This window comes from Gymnoscopelus braueri (assembly GCF_963280865.1).
Source record: "Gymnoscopelus braueri genome assembly, chromosome: 6".
NCBI classification, from domain to species: Eukaryota; Metazoa; Chordata; class Actinopteri; order Myctophiformes; family Myctophidae; genus Gymnoscopelus; species Gymnoscopelus braueri.
This window is the reverse complement of record NC_137607.1, coordinates 53,390,753-53,411,764: the sequence shown is the minus strand read 5'-3', so window position 1 is coordinate 53,411,764 and position 21,012 is coordinate 53,390,753. Positions and strand designations below refer to the sequence as shown.

The following is a 21,012-nucleotide window of genomic DNA, read 5'->3' as shown; positions in this document are numbered from 1 at the left end:
TTCAAGCAAATGGACCCGTAAATTATCACTAGTGATTTTACAGTGTAATCCTCATAAACCTTAATTTCATTATTCATATTTATTTTTTTCAGTTCATATCTTTCTCCTGCACACTTTAGAAAGGATGCCTAGGTGGCATGCTGTCTAGCAGAGTGAGTTGTGAGGCTAAACAGGAGTAGAGAGCGGCAGCAACAGTGCAGATGAGCTCCACTGAACAGCAACAGCAGCAGCAGGGTGCTCGCTCACACACACACACACACACACACACACACACGCACACACACACACACACACACACACACACACACACACACACACACACACACACACACTGACAGGCGAGTACGCACACACACACGCACGGACATCTTGTACCGATGCTACACTCTCTCTGGGGCACATGCAGATGCTGAACTCTCTCTCTCTCTCTCTCCGTCCCTCTCTCTCTCTCTCTCTCTCTCTCTCTCCCTTCCTCCCTCCCCCTCTCTGCCCCCCCCCCCCCCACACACACACACACACACACAAACATTCTCCCTGGACCCTGGCACTGATAATCACTCTCACACACATGCAATGCAATAATAACGCGGCACACTCCCTCGCTCCGTTCAGCCTGCCGCTTTCACGCCTCTACGAGACACAAAGCTGGTTGCCCGCTGGGGAGGAACAGCTTGCAGCCTTCACAACACAATAGAGAGAGCGGGAGAACGGGAGAAGAAGGGGGAGACTTCAGTTGCTTTTTCATCTGCAGAGGCGCAGGGAGGTACAGCCGATATTCTTCAGCAGTTGCTGTAGAGGAGGGGAAAGAAGAGAGAGGTATAGAGAGAGGAAAGGGAGGCACAGTGAGGACAGGAGATCAAGATTTAATGTAGTCCAGCTGCTGCTGATGCTGACTGACTAGAGGCTGCAAGAGTAACCGTATCCTGCACGCATGCACCCGCACATACTCATACAGAAGCGACGCGGCCAGGGGGACTGAGACGCGTAGACCACTGCACTCTGCGCTGAAGAGCACCTGCAAGCTTGTGGATGTCGACGGACCGCCGCTAAAGTTCAAGTCCTGGGTAAGCCAACTTCCCACCTTTCACTGTGCATGCACAGCACACACATGCTCGCACTCAAGTGACACTCCTGTTCACTTGAGGTTTAGATTTTTATCACAAGGGCATGTGTCACTGTACTTGCAGGTTTATATCAACGAGCCTGTATTCCTTCCCTGTCCACTGCACATTTATCTCTGGTGTCCTGTCAGTGTAAAGCCTGATCTATACTCCTTTGTACGACTGTGTCTGTTTCTGATAGGAGCAGACACAAGGTGTTGTGAGCTTGTATACTCTTGTCGGCAAGCAACACCTTAACGATACCGCCGTACGACAGAGCATAAATTAAGCTTTAATCTCACCCCCATCTCGCTATGGCTGTCACAGCCTGTATCTTTGTTGCCAGTTATTCTAGCTGGGTCCAGTTTGCTGTGGTGATAAGACACACTGCTTCACAATGGGAGCTCGGCTGAAGTAGACGACCTGCCAAAAACTAGAGTTTTTTCCCCCACGGACGAAAGGTTTTCATACAGCTGTTTTGAAGTATTTGACTGTAAAGGGTATATATACTCTATGGTCATGTGGCTTTTTTTGGACTCTGCTGTACTTTAGATCCCGCACAGGCTTGCTCAGCCTGTGCAACCTTGTCTGGTTGTCAGCCAGACACCAGGTCTCATTATCTCACAACATGATTTTCAATCTCATTGTTGCCCTTGAAAAGGTGTTGCCTTGTCCCTGTGTGGGACTTTGCCTGCTGTCAAGCAGCCACAGCCTGTGTGTGTGTGTGTGTGTGTGTGTGTGTGTGTGTGTGTGTGTGTGTGTGTGTGTGTGTGTGTGTGGCTATCAAACATATCAGACAGTCTACATTTCTAAAAAGGAAATGCATGTTTTCAATTCAACCGGGCCAAGATTGATCAAAAGCAAAAAGGCATGGACCCCCCCCCCCCCCAATTTCCGTAGAAAATCTAACCCTGTGTGTACAAAAGATGTGAAATCTTTAAAAATAATCTTTAATTTTTAAACCATTTTCTACCTCTTCAGACTCAACCTCACCCCCTAGCACTCCTCTCTCCTTGCATCCCTTCTGGTGACCTCTTTCTTTTTCCGATCGATGCTTGTTGACTATGCAGATATATCTTTGTAAATGCTCATGTTTTTTGTTACTTAGATTAGTTTTTCTTCACCACAAATGTTAAGATGTTATTTAGATGGCATGTTGTTTGGACGCTAGGAGGATTGGATGCTAGGTTCATCGTTTACTTGGTATCCTAGTTTCTTCGAGGCACTACATTGTTCTCCCTGCACTCTACACAGTACTTGTGTGACTACTGTCCTTGTTGTTCGTTGCCTAAAATGTATGGTTCCTAACTAGCTTACCTTGGGACCCAGTGGAACCCTTTTCAAAGACCCCATGTTGAGAACCCAGGTGCTAAGCTGTCTGAGGACCTTGGTACACTGCTGTTCCATGGATCCAGTCACACACAGATATACAATTTCTTACATGTATGTATCTATTGCAATTGGTGTATTATCCAGTAATTACCATTCATAATTTGCAGCATATGTAAGTGTCATTGTGAAAAGTAATATATATTTTTTAAATTATTGATTTGTTGATTGTATACAGTAGGATTACTTTTGCTGACGGGTAATAAAAATACCCAAGACATGGACTTAAAAGACATGTCTTAGTTGGCTGAAGGTTTTATACTCTTTCAGTGCTGTTATGTATGACAAATACACAGTCTTGTCTCCCTGATTATTTCCCTTAATATAAAATTATCCCAGAAGACTTTATCCTTTACAGAAAATTCAGAGTGTGTCGGTAATAGACCTAATGTAATTATTTAATAATCCATAACAGGACCCAAGGTGCTATTTAGCCTCTCTCTGCAGCCTTATCTCTCAGTAATGTAATGTAATGTCTTGGTGAGAACCTATTATGGCTCATAGAGTGCATGCATTGTACAACCAAGCCTGTAGGTCCTCTCCATTACTACGCCTAAAGCCCCCATCTCTGCTCCACCCCAGCCGTACCATTGTACATAAAGCCATCCACTTTGTTCAGTCGTGACATTCAAGTGTGGAATTTCCATTCGAATACAAACTGTTAACCCATTAAGACCAGGAACGCATCTGTGTAACCGCTGTGAAACATTCTTTTATACTTTGGCTATTAAAACATAGCAGATCTGCTATTTTTTGGAGAAAAAAATCGTGAAAATGTGTCAAATCTTTGAATCTTTTTAAAGCGAACATTTTTAACTCTTTGCTTCTGGGGGGTCCCTGGAACTACATATTTTGAAATGGGGGTCCTTGACATGAAAAAGTTTGAGAACCACTGATATTATTGCAGCACCAAAAAACTGTTAGGATTTGTAGAATCCACCAGAAGCAAAGATTTGAGTTACAAATGTTCACTTTGAAAAATATATATATTCAAAGATTTGCAAAAATGATGAACGTTGAATGATTTTTCAAAAAAAGCAGATCTACAAGCGCGGCACTCGGTGCCGTGCTATGAGCTTATATATCTGCTATTTTTGAATAGCCCAAAGAAATCTAAAAATGACACACAGATGCGTTCCCGGTCTTAATAGGTTAAAGAGGGCAACTGAGTGAGAGTGAGGAAAGGAGGCAATGAGTTAGCAGAGACGGGGTGAGAGGGAGAGTGCCCCCGTGAGTGGCTGTCAAATGCCTGCAAGGCACGACTGGCATGTCAGCTGTCGTGGTTAAAATGTGCAGCTGGACAGATCAGCGGAGAAATATGGCCCTCAGTAGGATCATCCTCCCACTCTCGGGCTCCTGTACTGTCATTATACGAATGCTCAGATGAGGCTGTAACCTTAATGTACAGCCAGGAGAGAGCATCTGTGCCTCCTGAGCTGGGCCAGGCGCCAGCCATATCACCGCAAGTGCACGACATGAGATATGTAATGGACCTTGAATCAACTGTCTTAAAAGATGCTAAGAAAATTTGCCTCTGGAATTATGTTCAGAAATACATATCTGGTAATGGTGCCATGAAGTTAATCTTGTTCAAACACAACCAGGAGTTGCCATTTGACCACTGAGAAATCGACTCATGCACTCTTGGGTAATTTGTGCATGTACTGTGTGACTCATAGTTAATCACAGCAGAGTTTTATATTTAGATGGCTATTACAGGTAATAAGAAATATTATGGAGCCAGGGTCAGTCGGTTTTCATACTGCAAGGAAATGAAAGCAGTCCTTCAACACTACAAAAAAAAAGAAAAAGAAACGGAGAATGAAAAAACCTCTGTTGCTGGGTTATTTCTTCTGCTTTCTTTGTGGACCCTTTCTTTAATTGCTGCAATGTAACTGTAATGAAATGTAATTACTGTATGTCCTTCAACATTGCAAAAAAAAAACATTGTGACAGAAAGAGGCCATTTAAATTAGAATTATATAGACCTACAGTGATTTCACTGGCAGAGCCTCTTGGTTACACAGCCAAAGGGTATGCAGCATTACATGCACTGTCCTAGTGGCTCCATCAATGTACAATATGATGAAACGCAGGGCCAACGAGATACTATAGCACATACTGTAGCTCTGATATGGTCTCTCTGCTATTTAAATCCTAATGCCTTTCTTCTTCTGTTCATCATGTCTCACACCATAGTGGAGCCAGCTCCCGGTAAAGAATGCAGCCTCTCCATTTGACATCTGAGCTGATGAGCTGTTCGGTGCTACCTCTTTTTGCCATCAACAATACTTGACAGGCTTACAATTGAAAGCAGGGGCACAGAGGACACACAGAGAAAAGTGAGCGAGCAGGAGAACAGATTTGTTTTGCTCAGGCATAGCATATTCGATGTCTTTCAGGTCTCTTGATGAAAGTATATGTGATGGGCCATTACGTGAGTGCTAAGCTGGAAGCTTTTAGGAATTCTCGTTAGTGTACTGTGCTATAGGTAGTCTTTGTTTGTGGCTTGCTGCTGCAAAGGAGGTCAGATACTAGTATACCTAATCATGCATGTGTATGCATTGTCAGTGCATTTTCATCACATTATGGCCCGTGCTTTTTAATCTGCTGTTGCCTATGCCTTGTTGAGCACTGTTAAGTCATTTGGTTCACTCGTTACCTTGCAAGCTATGGGATTTGTGGACTGTTGACCGGATGTGAATCCCACGCAAATTTCTGTACACGCGGTCTAGTGTAAAACGGTAGAGTTGTCCCCGTCTATAGTGTTACACAGCGTGTTGACTGAATCACACGCACAGAAAACCCTTGGTGTGAGTAAGCTGATGTTCGAAGACATTCGTCTTCGGGTGTAACAGAGCGCAAAGTGCCTCTGACGTTAAATCACGTTGTGGGCTGAGGCAGGGGCGAATACAGGGAGTTTATATAGTTGTCAAGCTCTCCAGCTCATTTCGTTTTATGTAATATCGTGGCTGCTGGCAGCCTGAGATGCCGTGTCTAGCTGCCCATGAAACAGTATTTCCCAGTAAGGAATGACCATTACATTATGAGTGGGTTGCAACTGCCACAGACGATGGAGTCAGACTCTCAAGGTCTGCTGTGATCAAGAGAGCATCATGTTCCATTTCTATCTAGACAACAGTGTCTGGTCAAGGTTATAGAAGTGTATCAGAGAAAATGAACTCTAGTCAACTAACAATAGTGTAAGCCAGGGGTCGGCAACCTTTTTGACATGAGTGCCATGTTTTCATTTTCTTGATAGTCAGTGTGCCATGTCAACCTTAAGTTTAATTATGACACCACATCAAAATGTAATATTTGGGTTCGATTCCCGCCGGGGACACTGTGGGCGCTGGGGGTGTGTCCTCTCTTCCGCGTCATCAGTGCCCATACCCTAGGTGGGGTTGGCGAAAGGGCCTTTCTGTGTGGAGTTTGCATGTTCTCCCCGGGTCCCCTAGGGTAGGTACCTTCACAAAAAACATGCAGTAATCCTGGTCTCTATACTGCCTCCCCCTGGTCAGCCGGGGCGCCTGATGGAGGGGAAATAACGTGTGGTTGGATAACGTGTTCGTTCCACACGCTACGTCCAACCGAGGAAAACTCCCCCCTCAGGTGATAAGAAGTGGCTTGCTAGCTCCTCATGCATTGAAGGAGGCATGAGCTCAGTTCTGGGCTCTCCCCAGGCTGGCAGAGGGAGAGTAGCACCCAGGATTACATACTGTAGGCAATTGGCACTGGGTGAAAATGTGTTACAAAATTGTGGGATAAAAACATTTAGAAAAAAAAAAAAATAGTAATATTTCCAACTGATTTTGATTGTCCATTTACTGTACGTAACAACCTTTTTTTCTTCTTCTTTATCAGGATGTAATGATCATTAGCCCCCTTTTTGAATATTGAATTTTAAAAGAAAAAAAACTCTCTCACAAGGTTGCCTACCCCTAGTGTAAGCGGTCCAGCTATAGTGTCCTAGTTTTTAACTCAATAGTGTTATAGAATACTCCTATACGAAACCAAATTCTACCCTGCTAGTATTTCAAAATTGATTTGGAAATCTACACCCTGGACTTATCTTTCCGGTAATACAGGATGCATCCCTTACATCAAATGTTCCTTGATCCATGCCAGCTCTGTTACGCAACATAGTCATAAACATATAGCCAGTCCACACGGCCCAGACATACTGTAGTGCTAGTATTTTGAAGCCCATAGTTAAGCTGGGGCCCGTGGGTTGACTCAGGTTACAAACATCCTTCACTCTTCATGGTCCCTCTGCTCAAGCCAGCTCTTTAATTATGTAATTAGATTAACAAGTCTTCTCATCAAATATTCCGGGCTTGTTGCACTAGTGTTATTTTGTATGTAGATTGATGCCTGGGGCTTGATATTTCATTACTGTGCCCCCATGATATGCACAACACATAATAATAAACAAACATTATTCAATGACCCTATAATGCATATGGTCTCTCTCTCTCTCTCTCTCTCTCTCTCTCTCTCTCAAACACACACACACACACACACACACACACACACACACACACACACACACACACACACACACACACACACACACACACACACACATACAATTTTATTACCATACTTGTTAGGACATAAAAAATGTATGACGACATTGAAAGTAGCTGAAAATAGCATCTGCAAGCAATAGCAATTTACAAGCTATTGTGAGCTTGTAGATGGGCAATGTTTCCGTGTGTACAACTAAGTATACAATAGGGAAGACACTAACCCCAACCCCTAAACCTAACCTCTAAATATCTAATACTAACCCTAATCTCGATCTGAATATTTTTCCATAACTCCCCAAATCATTAACCATAACACAACATTTTTTCTTGTGAGGACCAAGAAAATTGTCACACACACACACACACACACACACACACACACACACACACACACACACACACACACACACACACACACACACACACACACACACACACACACACACACACACACACACACACACACCAGCCTCTTGTAATTGATATTTAACTGCAATAAAAAATGGCTGTTTTGCTGTCATGATGTCCCCTCAGTGCTGAACGGGCTAATGACTTTGACTCTATTGAGAGGCTTATGACTTGTGGTCTGATGTGTTTGATGCCATGCTGGGGCATTAACCATTAGATTAATTAATCATTCAACAAATGGATCCTTTCATGCATGACAGTTAACAGTATGTTGGACCTCGTCGGGCTCTGAACCCGATGCCATTCAATCAGCTGTCTGTGGGGCACTATATTGTACTTATCCAAGGACACAAACACACACTACATCTTGCACATAAGATTTTAATTATTTTCCATGTTGAGCTCCCTGAAATATTAACAGGCTTCCCCTATATCAGTGGTTTTCAAACAAAATACAAATATTTGAAGGACCAACATAAGAGTAAGGGTCCATTTGGAACCCCCTCAAGGAACAGTGAGGGTCCCCAGACCCCACTTTGAGAACCACTGCACTATATCATGTTGACTCATCTTCATTATGGAACTGGCGTTTGAACCTTTGACCTTCCGCTGAGTTGTCTGTAGAGGGTAAGGTTATACGGAGGAGATTCATGACTCCATGCCGCTTCCCAGCTGCTCCTTATGCCCAGTCTCTCTCTCTCTCCCTCTGTTCAATGGACCACTTCTTAATGGCAGCTTTTATCTTTCTTACTGCTGTTTAGCGTTAACAGTTAACACACACTCTGTTGATCAAGTCATTTTAATCAAATGGAAATCAGCAGAACCAAGGGAATAGATGAAACTGCTCATTTGTCTGTCTGTCTGTCTGTCTGTCTGTCTGTCTGTCTGTCTGTCTGTCTGTCTGTCTGTCTGTCTGTCTGTCTGTCTGTCTGTCTGTCTGTCTGTCTGTCTGTCTGTCTGTCTGTCTGTCTGGCTTTCTTGCTTGCTTGCTTGCTTGCTTGCTTGCGTGCTTGCTTGCTTGCTTGCTTGCTTGCTTGCTTCCTTGCTTGCTTCCTTCAACTCTCTTTTCCCGGCCACCTCGGCTCCTTTATCTCTTGGTTTTCTCAAAGACAAGGAGAGTGTTGCAACAGGAGTGCCGCACAGTAGGGACACAGATGTGCACCATAACGGCAGCGCTGTTTGCATGATCGCACGCCAGTGATGCAATCTCAGTACATCATGCAAAACTACAGCAGGGTGTCTGTAGCGAGGAGATTATGTGTGGGTTTTTTTAACCCCTTTTTCTCCCAAATTTAGTCGTTATGCCAATTGATTCCTCCTCGCACACATTTGTGTGTTGTCACTGCTGTTGTATCCTACTGACTCACCTGCCAGTGAGGAGCCCCCACCGGGAGGACGTAGAGCCTTCGTCCTACTCCTCCCGCCCAACACTCCCCGCTGACAGGTGCCGCCCCAGCCCGGAGGAGTAAACAAAGCCGGATGCACCACGGTGGATTTGAACCTGCAACCTCTGCGATGGTGGGCAGGCACTTTACCACTGCGCCACCCGATCGCCAGAATTATGTTTTTTTTATGAGATGGCTAAGTCACAACAATGCTAATGACGGAATTATGCACTGATGAGACGTTATTGTGTTTGTGATGCAGAGCTAAAATCATTACGTTGTTTTTGTTCGCCTGCATGCAAGTATGTTAATGTGCCATCCCTGCCATGTGACTCCATGCCGCTTCACAGCTGCTCCTAATACCCAGTCTCTCGCTCCCTCTGTTCAATGGACCACTTCTAATGGCAGCTTTTATCTTTCTTGCTGCTGTTCAGTCTCTCAGTTGATCGTGCCATTTTAATCAAATGGAAATCAGCAGAACGAGGGGAATAAATGAGTCTGTCTGTATGTACAGTATGTCTGTTTGTCTGTCTGTGTCTCTTGCTTTCTTTCCTCCTAACTTCCTTCTCCCTCTTTCCCCGCCAACTCCCCGGCCAGCTCTGTTCTTTTCTTTGTTGTTTACCTTGCTTTGGTGTTGTTCTCCTAGACAAGGAGAGTGTTGCAACTGAAGCACCACACAGTATGGGCACAGGTTTGCACGTAACCACAGCGCTGTTGCATGATCGCAAGTCGGTGATGCAATCTCAGACCCCAGCAGGGTGTTGTTGGCAGAGAGTAAACAATGAGGTTTTGTCTGAGAGGGCTAAGTCATAATGCTAATGACGGAATACACTGATGGTATGTTATTGTGTTCATGATGCAGAGCTAAAGCAACTACTTACAGAATTATGTTTTTCTTCGCCTGTATATGAGCGCACTAGTGTGCAATGTGAATAGAAGGATACTGTCCACTCCCCCATCCCCGCCCTGTATAAGAGCGATGTATTTATAATTTTGCAAAAGATGTCTCAGGTCAATCTCAAATGGACGCCGATGCTGGAAGCAAAATTCTTGGCTTCTTCCAACTTCTTCTGCTTCATTTAAGCTGCTACAGCTGACTGTATGCGAGTGGCTATACATCTCTGTGTGTAACAGTGACAGATGGATGTGATGAGATTGCACTTAGCAGTCTGTGGTTCCGCTTGTTCCCTGCCTTTCTCCTCTTCTCGCTTCTCCTTGGGGAGCATATGGAGTCGGCTCGCTTGTCAGGTCTGTTTGATCTGGAACTACTCTGCCCACGATCTGGGCTTTTTGAATGCCCTGAAAGCTGTAGCAAGCTACTCATCCTTTTGTTTTGGGCCAACTGTACTAGAAACGAAGATACATTTTCCACATAAATTAGCTGCCAACTGTACCAGCTCTGACTTTAATATAGCTACAGAGGTGTCACAGGTTTTCATTTCTTTTTTTCAATGTTGCAACATATAATTATCATTATTATTAATATTTATCAGTATTGTTTTTGTAAGTGTGTGTGCATGTGTGGAACGCCCCCGAATATCTGCATACATGGCTTATCAAGTGTATTTTTATGTCCCCCAGTATCGGTGTGACAGGTGTCTTTTCAATGTGCTGCTTTTGTACACTTTGAGGTGTACAACGGTCTCCAGGACACGCAGTGGCTATGGCAGTTGCATTGCTCTTCTCCGACAGTAAAATCCCATGTGTCAATTTAAGTCTTTCAGAGTTCATATACCCTTGGATTTTACTGTGCAAACATGTCACCGGTTAGGCATGAATTATTCATTTTTTTTAACACTGTGATCACAGAATTGACGGTTCTCTGTTCATGTCTGAACTGTCAGAATATAATCCTCTACCTCGCAGAACGCAGCTTTTCGTTTGACTCTCTCTCATGCTCTCTGTCTGTTCCGTCCGTATCATCAATTTCAATCTTTCAACAATGCCCCACCTCTCTGTCTCCCTCTCTCTGTCTTCAACTCTCTCTCTCTCTCTCTCTCTCTCTCTCTCTCTCTCTCTCTCTCTCTCTTTCTCTCTCTCTCTCTCTCTCCCTCTCTCTGTCTCCCTCTCTCTGTCTTCAACTCTCTCTCTCTCTCTCTCTCTCTCTCTCTCTCTCTCTCTCTCTCTCTCTCTCTCTCTCTCTCTCTCTCTCTCTCTCTCTCTCCCTCTCCCCTTCCCCCCTCTCTTTGGCTCAGCCTTTCTGTGTGTGTGACTTGGAATGCCTCATCAGAACCACTTTGGCAGGCTCTAGCCTGGCAGAATAAAACGTGTCAGAATAGCCTTTTAATAATTTGTATGTCAGGCTTTAGTTGTGGGGTGGCAGTGTCTCAGGAGGTAGACCGGCCGCTTGGGAAATGGAAGGTTAGTGTCAAAGTGTCCTTGAGCAAGACTCTTAACCCCTCTGCCGTTTGTGTGCAAAATATGTGTGTGTGTGTGTTTGTGAATGTGCTTTAATGCACATTGTAAAGCACTTTGGATAAAGGCGCTATATAAATGCACCATTTACCATTTAGTTGTGGTCTGTTTGCGTGAAAGCATTTGTTGCTTGTATGTGTGTAAGTAAACTGTTGTGTTGAAAGCAGCTCCATGATTCTGCTCTGAATGTTTCTTGGACAACTTATACTCCAGTGTGGCTGAATCTACATGTTTCTTTACTGACTAGTAAGGCAATATCTAGAAAGTTTTTATTGTAAACTTACATAACAAAACGCATAAACAACATACAATAGAAACATGCTCCAGTACAATAATAAAATAAAAAATCCACCTATATTTTCCCCAATTTGGTCATTAACCCAATTTCCCATTTTTCCAGACACTTGATTGGGAAACGAAAATAACCCAACATCACCTGATCCTAAAGACACTGAAGCAGAAATTATCCATTGTAGACTACGAATAAAAAAGTTTCCATCTTTTGGCCTGACCATTCAGAGTTTAATATGCGGAAGCAATCTTAATTAAATGTTGACTGGACTGGACTTGATTCTACTTCTAAATGAAGAAGCCAAAAAGCAAAAGGATGGAATTACAATAGATACTCTCCGAGCGAAAGTTGAATCACAAAATACCAATGAGGAACAAATACCACTGGAAACTAAATTGAAGGAGGACATAGTGTACTTTTGGTCTCAAACAACCACGCTCCCTGCACAGCAAGAAACAGCATTTGTGTTTAATCTCCTTAACCCTGCCCATCAGCAGTGAGGATAGACAGTGATATCAGTGTTGATTTTGACAGCAACTTTTGATTTAGTTTTAGTCATAGTCTTTTTAATAAAATTCAATTTAGTTTTAGTCATATTTTAGTCATCTGAAATGTTTTAGTTTTTGTCTAGTATCGTCGACTAAATATCATAAGGTTATAGTCAACTAAATCTACAGTTGAGTTAGTCGACTAAAATGTATTTTGGCGGTGCCTTGATGGCGTCATAATGGCTGATTTTACACTTGGTTGCATGCTGAAAATAGCCAATCTACAAGCTCACAACGCGTCGCAGCGCGACATGTTGCAGAACTTGTAGATCTGCTATTTTCAGAGCACAACACCTGAGCGCAACCAAACATAAAATGACTTGTTTTTTTAGTTCTACTGGATCTCTTCTCCACTAGTCCCTCACTAACATTTTAGTCTAGTTTTTATTTGTTGACAAAATTGTCAGTATATTTAGTCTTAGTTTTAGTCATCATAGCTTAGTTTTTATTTCGTTTTTATTTCGTTTTCGTCAGGAAAAAAGGTAGTCGACGAACATTTTTCGTCATAGTTTTAGTCAACGAAATCAACACTGGGAGGAAGAAGAACTTGCGTGACTCCCAGTCAGAACCATCGAGTCACCAGCATAATGCTGTTTGCAATTGTTTTAGCACCCTTATCATAATGTGTTAGTGGTGGAATGCCACCCACAGCTGGTAAATAATTCAGCCTGATTAGTTGTTTGTTATTCCCTGCTGAAGACTTAGGCATTGGTCTGTTTGATTGCCTGTGCTGGATATGTTTTCACCTGAATACAGAGTGCCATCGTTTTCTTTTCTCCATCGTCGTCTGCAGCACTCGGGGCCTATTTATCAAGCAAGACTTCCAGGGTTGTCTCTTTTTTTCCTTTGCAAGTTAGTTTGTGACTTTGTGTAATCCCTTCCGTCTATGGTGTGTGTGTGTGTGTGTCTGTATGCACGCCTACAGTATGTGTGTTAGTAGATGTATCTTGGCAAATGTGTTGTGTGTGTGTGTGTGTGTGTGTGTGTGTGTGTGTGTGTGTGTGTGTGTGTGTGTGTGTGTGTGTGTGTGTGTGTGTGTGTGTGTGTGTGTGTGTGTGTGTGTGTGTGTGTGCGTGCGCGCGCGCGCATGTGTGCTCGTGCGTGCACATCCAGCATGCTCTTTCATCCCAGCTCCAGTGCATCTAGTGCATCTATGGTTCCTGTGTGATGTCAGTGCAGATCTGTTTGATATGTAGGCCGGGCCCAATTACCCAGGGTCCTCAGCAGCACACAGAAACCCTAACCAGGCCCTTGGCATGTTGGATAAAAGACCATCACTTTCTTGATCGGCCTCCAAACAGACCAAAAGGGGGAAAGAGGGTCATTAAAATGTTTCCTTTTGAATGGATTAAGTGGTCAATTCATGAATTCATTGAATGGATTAAGTGGTCAATTCACATCCACAATATAACTGCCAGCATAGACCCACGTCTTTGCTGGCAGATTACATGGAAATAATCTGAGAGTGAATGTCGTTATCTGAAGCTCTCTGTGGGGGGTATTTCATGGTCATTACATCCAGCACCTACGCCCGCAGATTGAACACGTTCTACCGGATGTAGAAGTGGAGCGTGAACGCATGAGAGACTAGATGAGTGCTTCTCCTTATTACATCCTCTCCGGTGGCTCTCTCAGTCCCTCTCCTCTGTGTCCACTACCCTCCGTCCTCCTCCTTCTATGTCCCGGAAACCCTCAGAGAGAGCAGCTGAGCGGTGTTGCCAAATTTTGAGAAACAGAAATAAGCAACCAGGTCTATGAAAACAAGCCCAAAAGAAGCGACTAACAGATGAGCACTTTAAACCTATACGGTATATACATTGGCTATTTGAAAATAGCCGATCTACAATGGCGTTGTGAGCTTGTAGATCTGCTATTTTCAAAAACATCTAGGGAAATTTTTTGATTTACATTTTTTTTTTTTTTTTTTTTGTACAGGGGTCCCTGGCACAAAATGTTTTCAGATGGGGATACGCGGACAATTACATATTCATTTGACATAAAAAAATGTTTGAGAACGACTGGTTTAAACAACATTAGGAAGCAAGCCCAAATAAGCAACTACACTTTAGAAACAAGCCCAACAAAAACGCAATCCGCAACTACCAATATTTACAAGCAACTTTAGAGAAAAACAAGCCCTAAGTGGGACATGGCAGCACTGCAGCTGAGTCATGGTCTGCTCCCTCCCTCCCTTCATTCTGTCACTGCTCCTCCCTCTAGTGACAGCTCCACCTGCACTCTGGTGTTTCCTCAGTAAGCTTTCATCAGGGAGACCTGGAAACCCTGGGACCTTGATCTCTGCCTCTGTGTTTTAACCACTTAAACCCTCTAGTCTTAGTGAAACAGACTTGAGTTACAACTGCACTAGGACAGCTTTTTTCCATCTACACCAAATCTCTTCGCACAATAATAGCCGATCTACAAGCTCAAAACGTGTTGCGGTTTGACAGGTTTCGAGCTTGTACTGTAGATCGACCAATATCCCCCCAGAATACGCATGCAGTGGTTCAAGTGTTTAAGGTTGTGTCACTATGGAGCAGAAGGTAAAGCTTGTGTGTGTGTGTGTGTGTGTGTGTGTGTGTGTGTGTGTGTGTGTGTGTGTGTGTGTGTGTGTGTGTGTGTGTGTGTGTGTGTGTGTGTGTGTGTGTGTGTGTGTGTGTGTGTGTGTGTGTTTTAACCAAAAATATATCGAAACCGACATTTAGAACTGATAACAGAATTAATCTTGCTCATGGAAGTTAATCGAATAATCGAGAAGCAAGTTTTTATTTAGATTTTTATTTCTTACATATCAACAAATCGACACAATCTAATCGAATATTTTTTATAGTCAACTAAACTACTTAACTACTACTTAAGCCCTGTATTATACAAAAAAACTGTATATATGTATATATATAGCAACATACTTTTCCAGAAAACTCTTAGGTTTTAGAAGGCATTTCGTTGCTGTCAGGCAGAAACCTCTTATCTCCATATTTCTTCGTAAATTAACGCCCTATCATACCATATTACAGCGTCACACAAATCATCAAAAGTAGCAGATCCACAAGCTGGAAACGCGGCGCGAAGCTTGTAGATCTGCTACTTGGGCTTTTTTTTTTGAATCCTGAAAAGTAACAGTTTTGGGTTTCCGCCCGACAGAGATGATTTGTAGAATCTGCCTCAGGTCTTAATGGGTGAAATTAACTCTGAGGATTTTGCTGTGCAGGGTTTTAGCATTTATAGCAGCATTATACTCTGGAATATTTTTTCTAAGCTGAGATTTACACCAGAGCGACAAAAGGGTGCATCTGTCAAATACCTGTCCAATGACACACACACACACACACACACACACACACACACACACACACACACACACACCCCCACACACACACACACACACACACACACACACACACACACACACACACACACACACACACACACTATCTGAAGTGTCTCGTTTTTGATAAATCCATTTCTTGCGCGCTCTTGCGCTTCCATGGCTGTGTCAAAGTCCATAATCTCTCATCACCTTGCCTGAAGCATCTTAAAGTCTCCAACAACTTCTCTTTTCATCTGTTGCACCATAAACAAAATTATTTCTTTCTTCACCTTAATTAGTCTTTTGTTTTTGCACATTTCCAATATTCCATTTATGTACTGTATGCTCATGAGGGCATTACTGCCCCTTTTCATTCTGTCGTGTACTGTTCTTTTGTTATTTTATTTCCTTCATGGTCAGCGTCTTATCAGCATATTTTCACTCATATTTTTCCCACCGCAAAAAAGTAAGACGGCAGTCTTCCTTCTTTAGTCTTCCTTCTTTTAACAAGAGGCTCAGCGTTGCAGTAGTGCATCTCTCTGAATACATGGCATAGATGCAGAGTCTGATGGTTTTTCCTTCAGCTCACAGCTATAAACATTTCATCCTCTCCGTTTCAGCTGAAAACCCTTCCCAGTACTTAATCGGCACAAAAGTCGAAATGGGAATAAAGCATCAATTCATTGCTGAATATTTTAAAAGTGGCTTTTCAACTAAGTAAATGCTTACTTTATAGCTCCTGTGCAACCACTCCATTCAATGCTGTGTAATTAATCAGATAGTGATTATGTTATTACATTAATGAAGAGTTAATTGTCAGTAATACTGTCTGAAATCCCCTCCTCCCTGTGCTGTGAGATGAGCAGTGTTTTTGCTGAGCATTCTAATTGCCTTCCCTCCCTCCCTGTAATTAATACTCTTGGCTAATTACCCCAGACTCCCAGATCTCACTATACTCTTATTATTTGCTGAGCTTGCCAGGATAAAGACGCTCATAGAATAAATGCTTGTACACGCATATATATAGTACAACCGATGTACTGTACTGTATACAGTATATGTGCGATGAACACACAAATCTGCCTGCAATGCACACACACGTTTTGTCTGGTGCTCCATATACAGTAGGGACTGTAGATCTGCTATTTATGGAAAAATCGTGAAAATTTGAGCAAATCTTTGAAAATATATATATTTTTAAAGCAAACATTTTTAACTCAAATCTTTGCTTCTGGGGATTCTACAAATGTCTTATTAATCCTAGTTTTTGGAAAAAAAAGAAAGAAAATATGTTGCTATAATCAGTGTTTCTCAAACTTTTTCATGTCAAGGACCCCCAAAATTATATGAATTTTGGCGGCGGACCCCCATCTCAAAATATTTTGTTCCAGGGACCCCCCAGACGTTAAAAATGTTCACTGCGGAAAAACAGATATTCAAAGATTTGCACACATTTTCACGATTTTTCTAAAAATAGCAGATCTACAAGTTCATAGCACGGCACTTGGTGCCGCGCTATGAGCTTGTAGATCTGCTATTTTTGAATAGCCCAAGAAATCTTAAAATGACACACATGCGTTCTCGGTCTGAAAGGGTTAAACCCTCGTAACCGTAACCCTAACCCTCTGACTCAAAAGCCTGTGCACTTTCTTTTTTCTGTTTAGTGGAGTGAAGTGCCCTGGCCACAGAATATACAGACCGTCACTTGAGCGCCTCAAGACCTCTGGTCATAACAGAATATGTCATGCACTGTAGCTGCTGAAACAGGTTTAGTTTACCCATGATTGTTGTCTGCTGTGTTTGACAAGTATGCGAACATTATTGTATGTAACAATGTTCTGCCTTATATGCACTTTGTAACTGGCTGTTTTCTGTTTTCTGACTGCACTGGCAGTGTTTATGTCCTTTGTACATCTTGTACTTCTGTTTATGTGGACATAAATAAATATTTCATGTGTGTGTGTGTGTGTGTGTGTGTGTGTGTGTGTGTGTGTGTGTGTGTGTGCGCGCGCGTGTGCGTGTGCGTGTGCGTGTGTGTGTGTGTGTGTGTGTGGTCTTACATTCTAAAAGATATAGTGGAAATATCTACAGCACAAGCTCACTTCGCAATGCTTTATGAGCTATAGATAGAGATATTTTCGGTAAGCAGCACCAATGAAGTATAAAATAAGGCTTAACTGTGGTCTTCCTACATAAATTCTCATCAAAGGCATCAGCAATGATGTTGCAAGAGAGAGATTTAATTTGACTGTTTGCTTATTGCTTTAACCATTTGTACATTTGTAAATTGAGACAACTGTAAATTGCTTAACAATGGGTTGAGCAATTTACAAATGTGTTTTCTGTTTTCCCAGAGTCTGTTCCAAGCAGCCAGCTGTCCCACCATTCTAGGCAGTGGTGAGATTAAAGCTGAATATAGGATAAAGATGGGGAGTGGGCCGGCCAGCGCTGCAATGCCCATCGGCTCAGGCTTATAGAGGGTGGGAGTGAATAGGACATCATAAACAAGCTCACTGAAATATGGACAGCGCAGCAGGATGTACAGTAGACGTACAGTATGACCCAGTACATTTCATCATTACACTGAAATCCCTGAATGCTCAGACAGGGACAGTTATTGGTCCGGGCCCAGGGTTGCCAGATCTGCTTATTTTAATTTCCCCGCAAGATTTTATTTGAAAATAGCCGATCTACAAGCTCACAACGCGTTGCATCGCGACGCGTTGTGAGCTTGTAGATCTGCTATTTTCAAATAGCTGATGTATATGTTAAAGTGCTCACGTGGCCCATAGTCGCTTCTTTTGGGCTGGTATTCCTAGACCTGGTTGCTTGTTTCTCTCACAGAATCTGGCAACACTGTCCGGGACACTTGTCGACGTTGTGGTTTATCAATCAAATTTCAATCAAACTTTATTTGCATTTACATTTCATACAGTAAAGTAAATGCAACTCAATGCGCTGCTCAGAAAGGAATTAATAGCATAGGAAGACAAGACAGTGATGTTTTATTTGTAGGCCAGACAGGAGAACATTACAATAATCAAGCCTGCTTGTCATAAAAGCATTTACTTTTCAGTATCAGCATGAGAGAGAAATTGTTGAACTCAAGCAATGTCAATGTCACCAAGGACCTGGGCATTTAAGCACTGGGCCTATCAGTTTTATCTTTGTATTCGTAAGAAAATACATATTACTATTAATACTTATATTACAATAATGATCTCATTGTCATAGTAACTACTTATCCTCTCCATTAAATGTCCATCCTGGTAACCCACTCTATACTATATTTGAAATACTATTCCCTGCCTTTCTTTATAATCTTTAGAAGAAAACTTAAAACCTTTAAGTCTGGCTTTTATATGTGAACTGTGAACTGGATGAAATCCTATCTGGAGGTGAGAGAACAGGTGGTGGAGGTGATTCAGTAAGTAATCAAAAAAGTCAAGAACAAGATTTTTGTACAGGATCTACTCTCTTGTCAGTAAGAATACATTGAGGACTCTAACAGGAGCACTCATCCAATGTCATTTCGACTACGCATGCACCTCATGGTACCATAGCACCACAAAGGCCTTAAAAACAAGGCTCCCAAAACAAACTGGTCAGGCTACTGCTTGTGCTTGGCCTTACATCTACAACTCATTTAACCCCTGCTCACTTTGCTAGGGTGGGATGGCTCAGGGTAGAGGACAGAGAACAGCAACTTGCAATGGGCCTGGTCTACAAGATCCACAAAGACACCCATGTACCTCAAACTACTTAAAAAGCACCAGAGGGAGCTCCACAAATCACGTTCAACCCAGACAATAGTCATAAAAACATGTGAATCCTTACTCTCCTTCAAAACCGCTCTAAAACAGCACTCACAGGTGGCTGCAATTCGGAACTGGCCCCTGTAAAAAGTCAAAGCCTAGTCCCCCCCCCCCACACACACACACACTTTTTTCTTTCTTTCGATTTCTACTCGTTTATATGATGTTTTTGCATAGTAGAGTTTGTGGTATTGGTTTATTCAATAGCTCATGTTCTTTGTTCACTTACGTCCTGACGTCCGTACAGTACCTTTCCCCTCCTCCCCTTCTCCTGTCCTCATCTCTCCTCGCTGCCCTCCACTGTGGTGTGTTTCCTACAAGTCACCCCCTTTCTCCCCCTGCCTGCTCCTCCCTGTGTGCCACAGCCTTCCTCTTTCCCTCTCGCTCCTCTCTCCCTTTCCTTGTCACCTTCAGGTCAGTGCCTTGGCCAGAACTGCAGGCCGCCAGACTGCCGTAGAACATTTAACACCTCTGACAAACAAAGTCACCTCTGGAGTGTGTGTCGTCATTGACAAGCTGTACTTTTTAAGTTCAAATATAACAAGTTAGACTTTCATTGACTGTTTACTGTGTGGAAAATCTCCAACTTGTTTTAGTCACAGAAAAGTGCTTTTTAGAGTAAAGTCATTTCATATATTGTCTCCACTTTGTTTTCATAACTTAAAAAGAGAATATACAGAAAAGAGCAATTAGAGAGTGGAGAGTTGAAATAGTGAATAAAAACTGTTTATAAAGCACTTTTTAAAATAATTGTTCCACAGTGCTCTACAAAATGGACATAAAAGAAAGAAGGAAAAACATGTCTCCATGCGCTGGTGTTGATTTTGACAGCAAATTTGTATCATAGTCTTAGTCTTTTGAATCAAATTCCTTTTAGTTTTAGTCATATTTTAGTCATCTGAAATGTTTTACTGTTACTGTCCATTCTACAACTCTATCAGGCAGAGACTTTTTAATAAGGTAGATCCTAAGTATGAACTTGTGTGGTTGGAGGATTCAGAGAAACTGAAATGTCTCTTTCAACATGACATTTTTTCATTTGCTTCATTTCTTGACAAGGCCTGGTCAATGAGGAGGAGGGCCATTTATATGTAAAATGGCATTGCCTTTTTATTTGTTCTTATTTTGTTCATATAAGTACTATACGCATGTTTTATTTAAGTGGTATGTTATAAGGAAGGACGTAATATGAACAGGAAGGACTGTTAATGGACTGTTAATGTCTTGTTTTCTTTTTGTGTAATGTGTCATATAATCCCATATGGGATGGGCCAAAATGGTGGCATGACACGAAAATAAAAATTTCATTCATTCATTCATTCATTCGTTAGTCTAGTTTTAGTCGACTAAATATCAGAAGATTATAGTCGACTAAATCTACAGTTAAAATGTATTTTGCCTTGATGGCGTTGTAATACCTGATTTTACACTTGGTTGCATGCTGAAAATAGGCGATCTACAAGCTCACTTGTAGATCGCCTATTTTCAGAGCGCAACACCCGAGCGCAACCAAACATAAAATGAGTCTTTTAGGTGGATCTCTTCTCCACTAGTCCCTCACTAACATTTTAGTCTAGTTTTTATTTGTTGACGAAATTGTCAATATATTTAGTCTTAGTTTTAGTCATCATAGCTTACTTTTTATTTCGTTTTTATTTCGTTTTCGTCAGTGAAAAAAGGTAGTCGACGAACATTTTTCGTCATAGATTTTCGTCACACGAAATCAACACTGCCATGGCATGCGCTTCACCATGTTTGTGGGCAGGGAGCTGATTGTGTCCTTTGTCACTGCAACTCCTACTGGTTGGTCGCTGTGTC

General features: G+C 42.3%; 1 protein-coding gene across 1 annotated transcript in view; it reads left to right on the top strand.

The window, feature by feature from the left end:
• The first annotated feature begins 873 nt into the window (after positions 1-873).
• The window catches only part of lingo3a (leucine rich repeat and Ig domain containing 3a), a 40,182-nt gene continuing 20,043 nt past the window's right edge, over positions 874-21,012 (top strand). The window contains exon 1 of the mRNA XM_080430159.1: positions 874-1,064. The gene's annotated coding sequence lies outside the window, so the exon portion shown is untranslated. The remainder of the gene's footprint in view (positions 1,065-21,012) is intronic.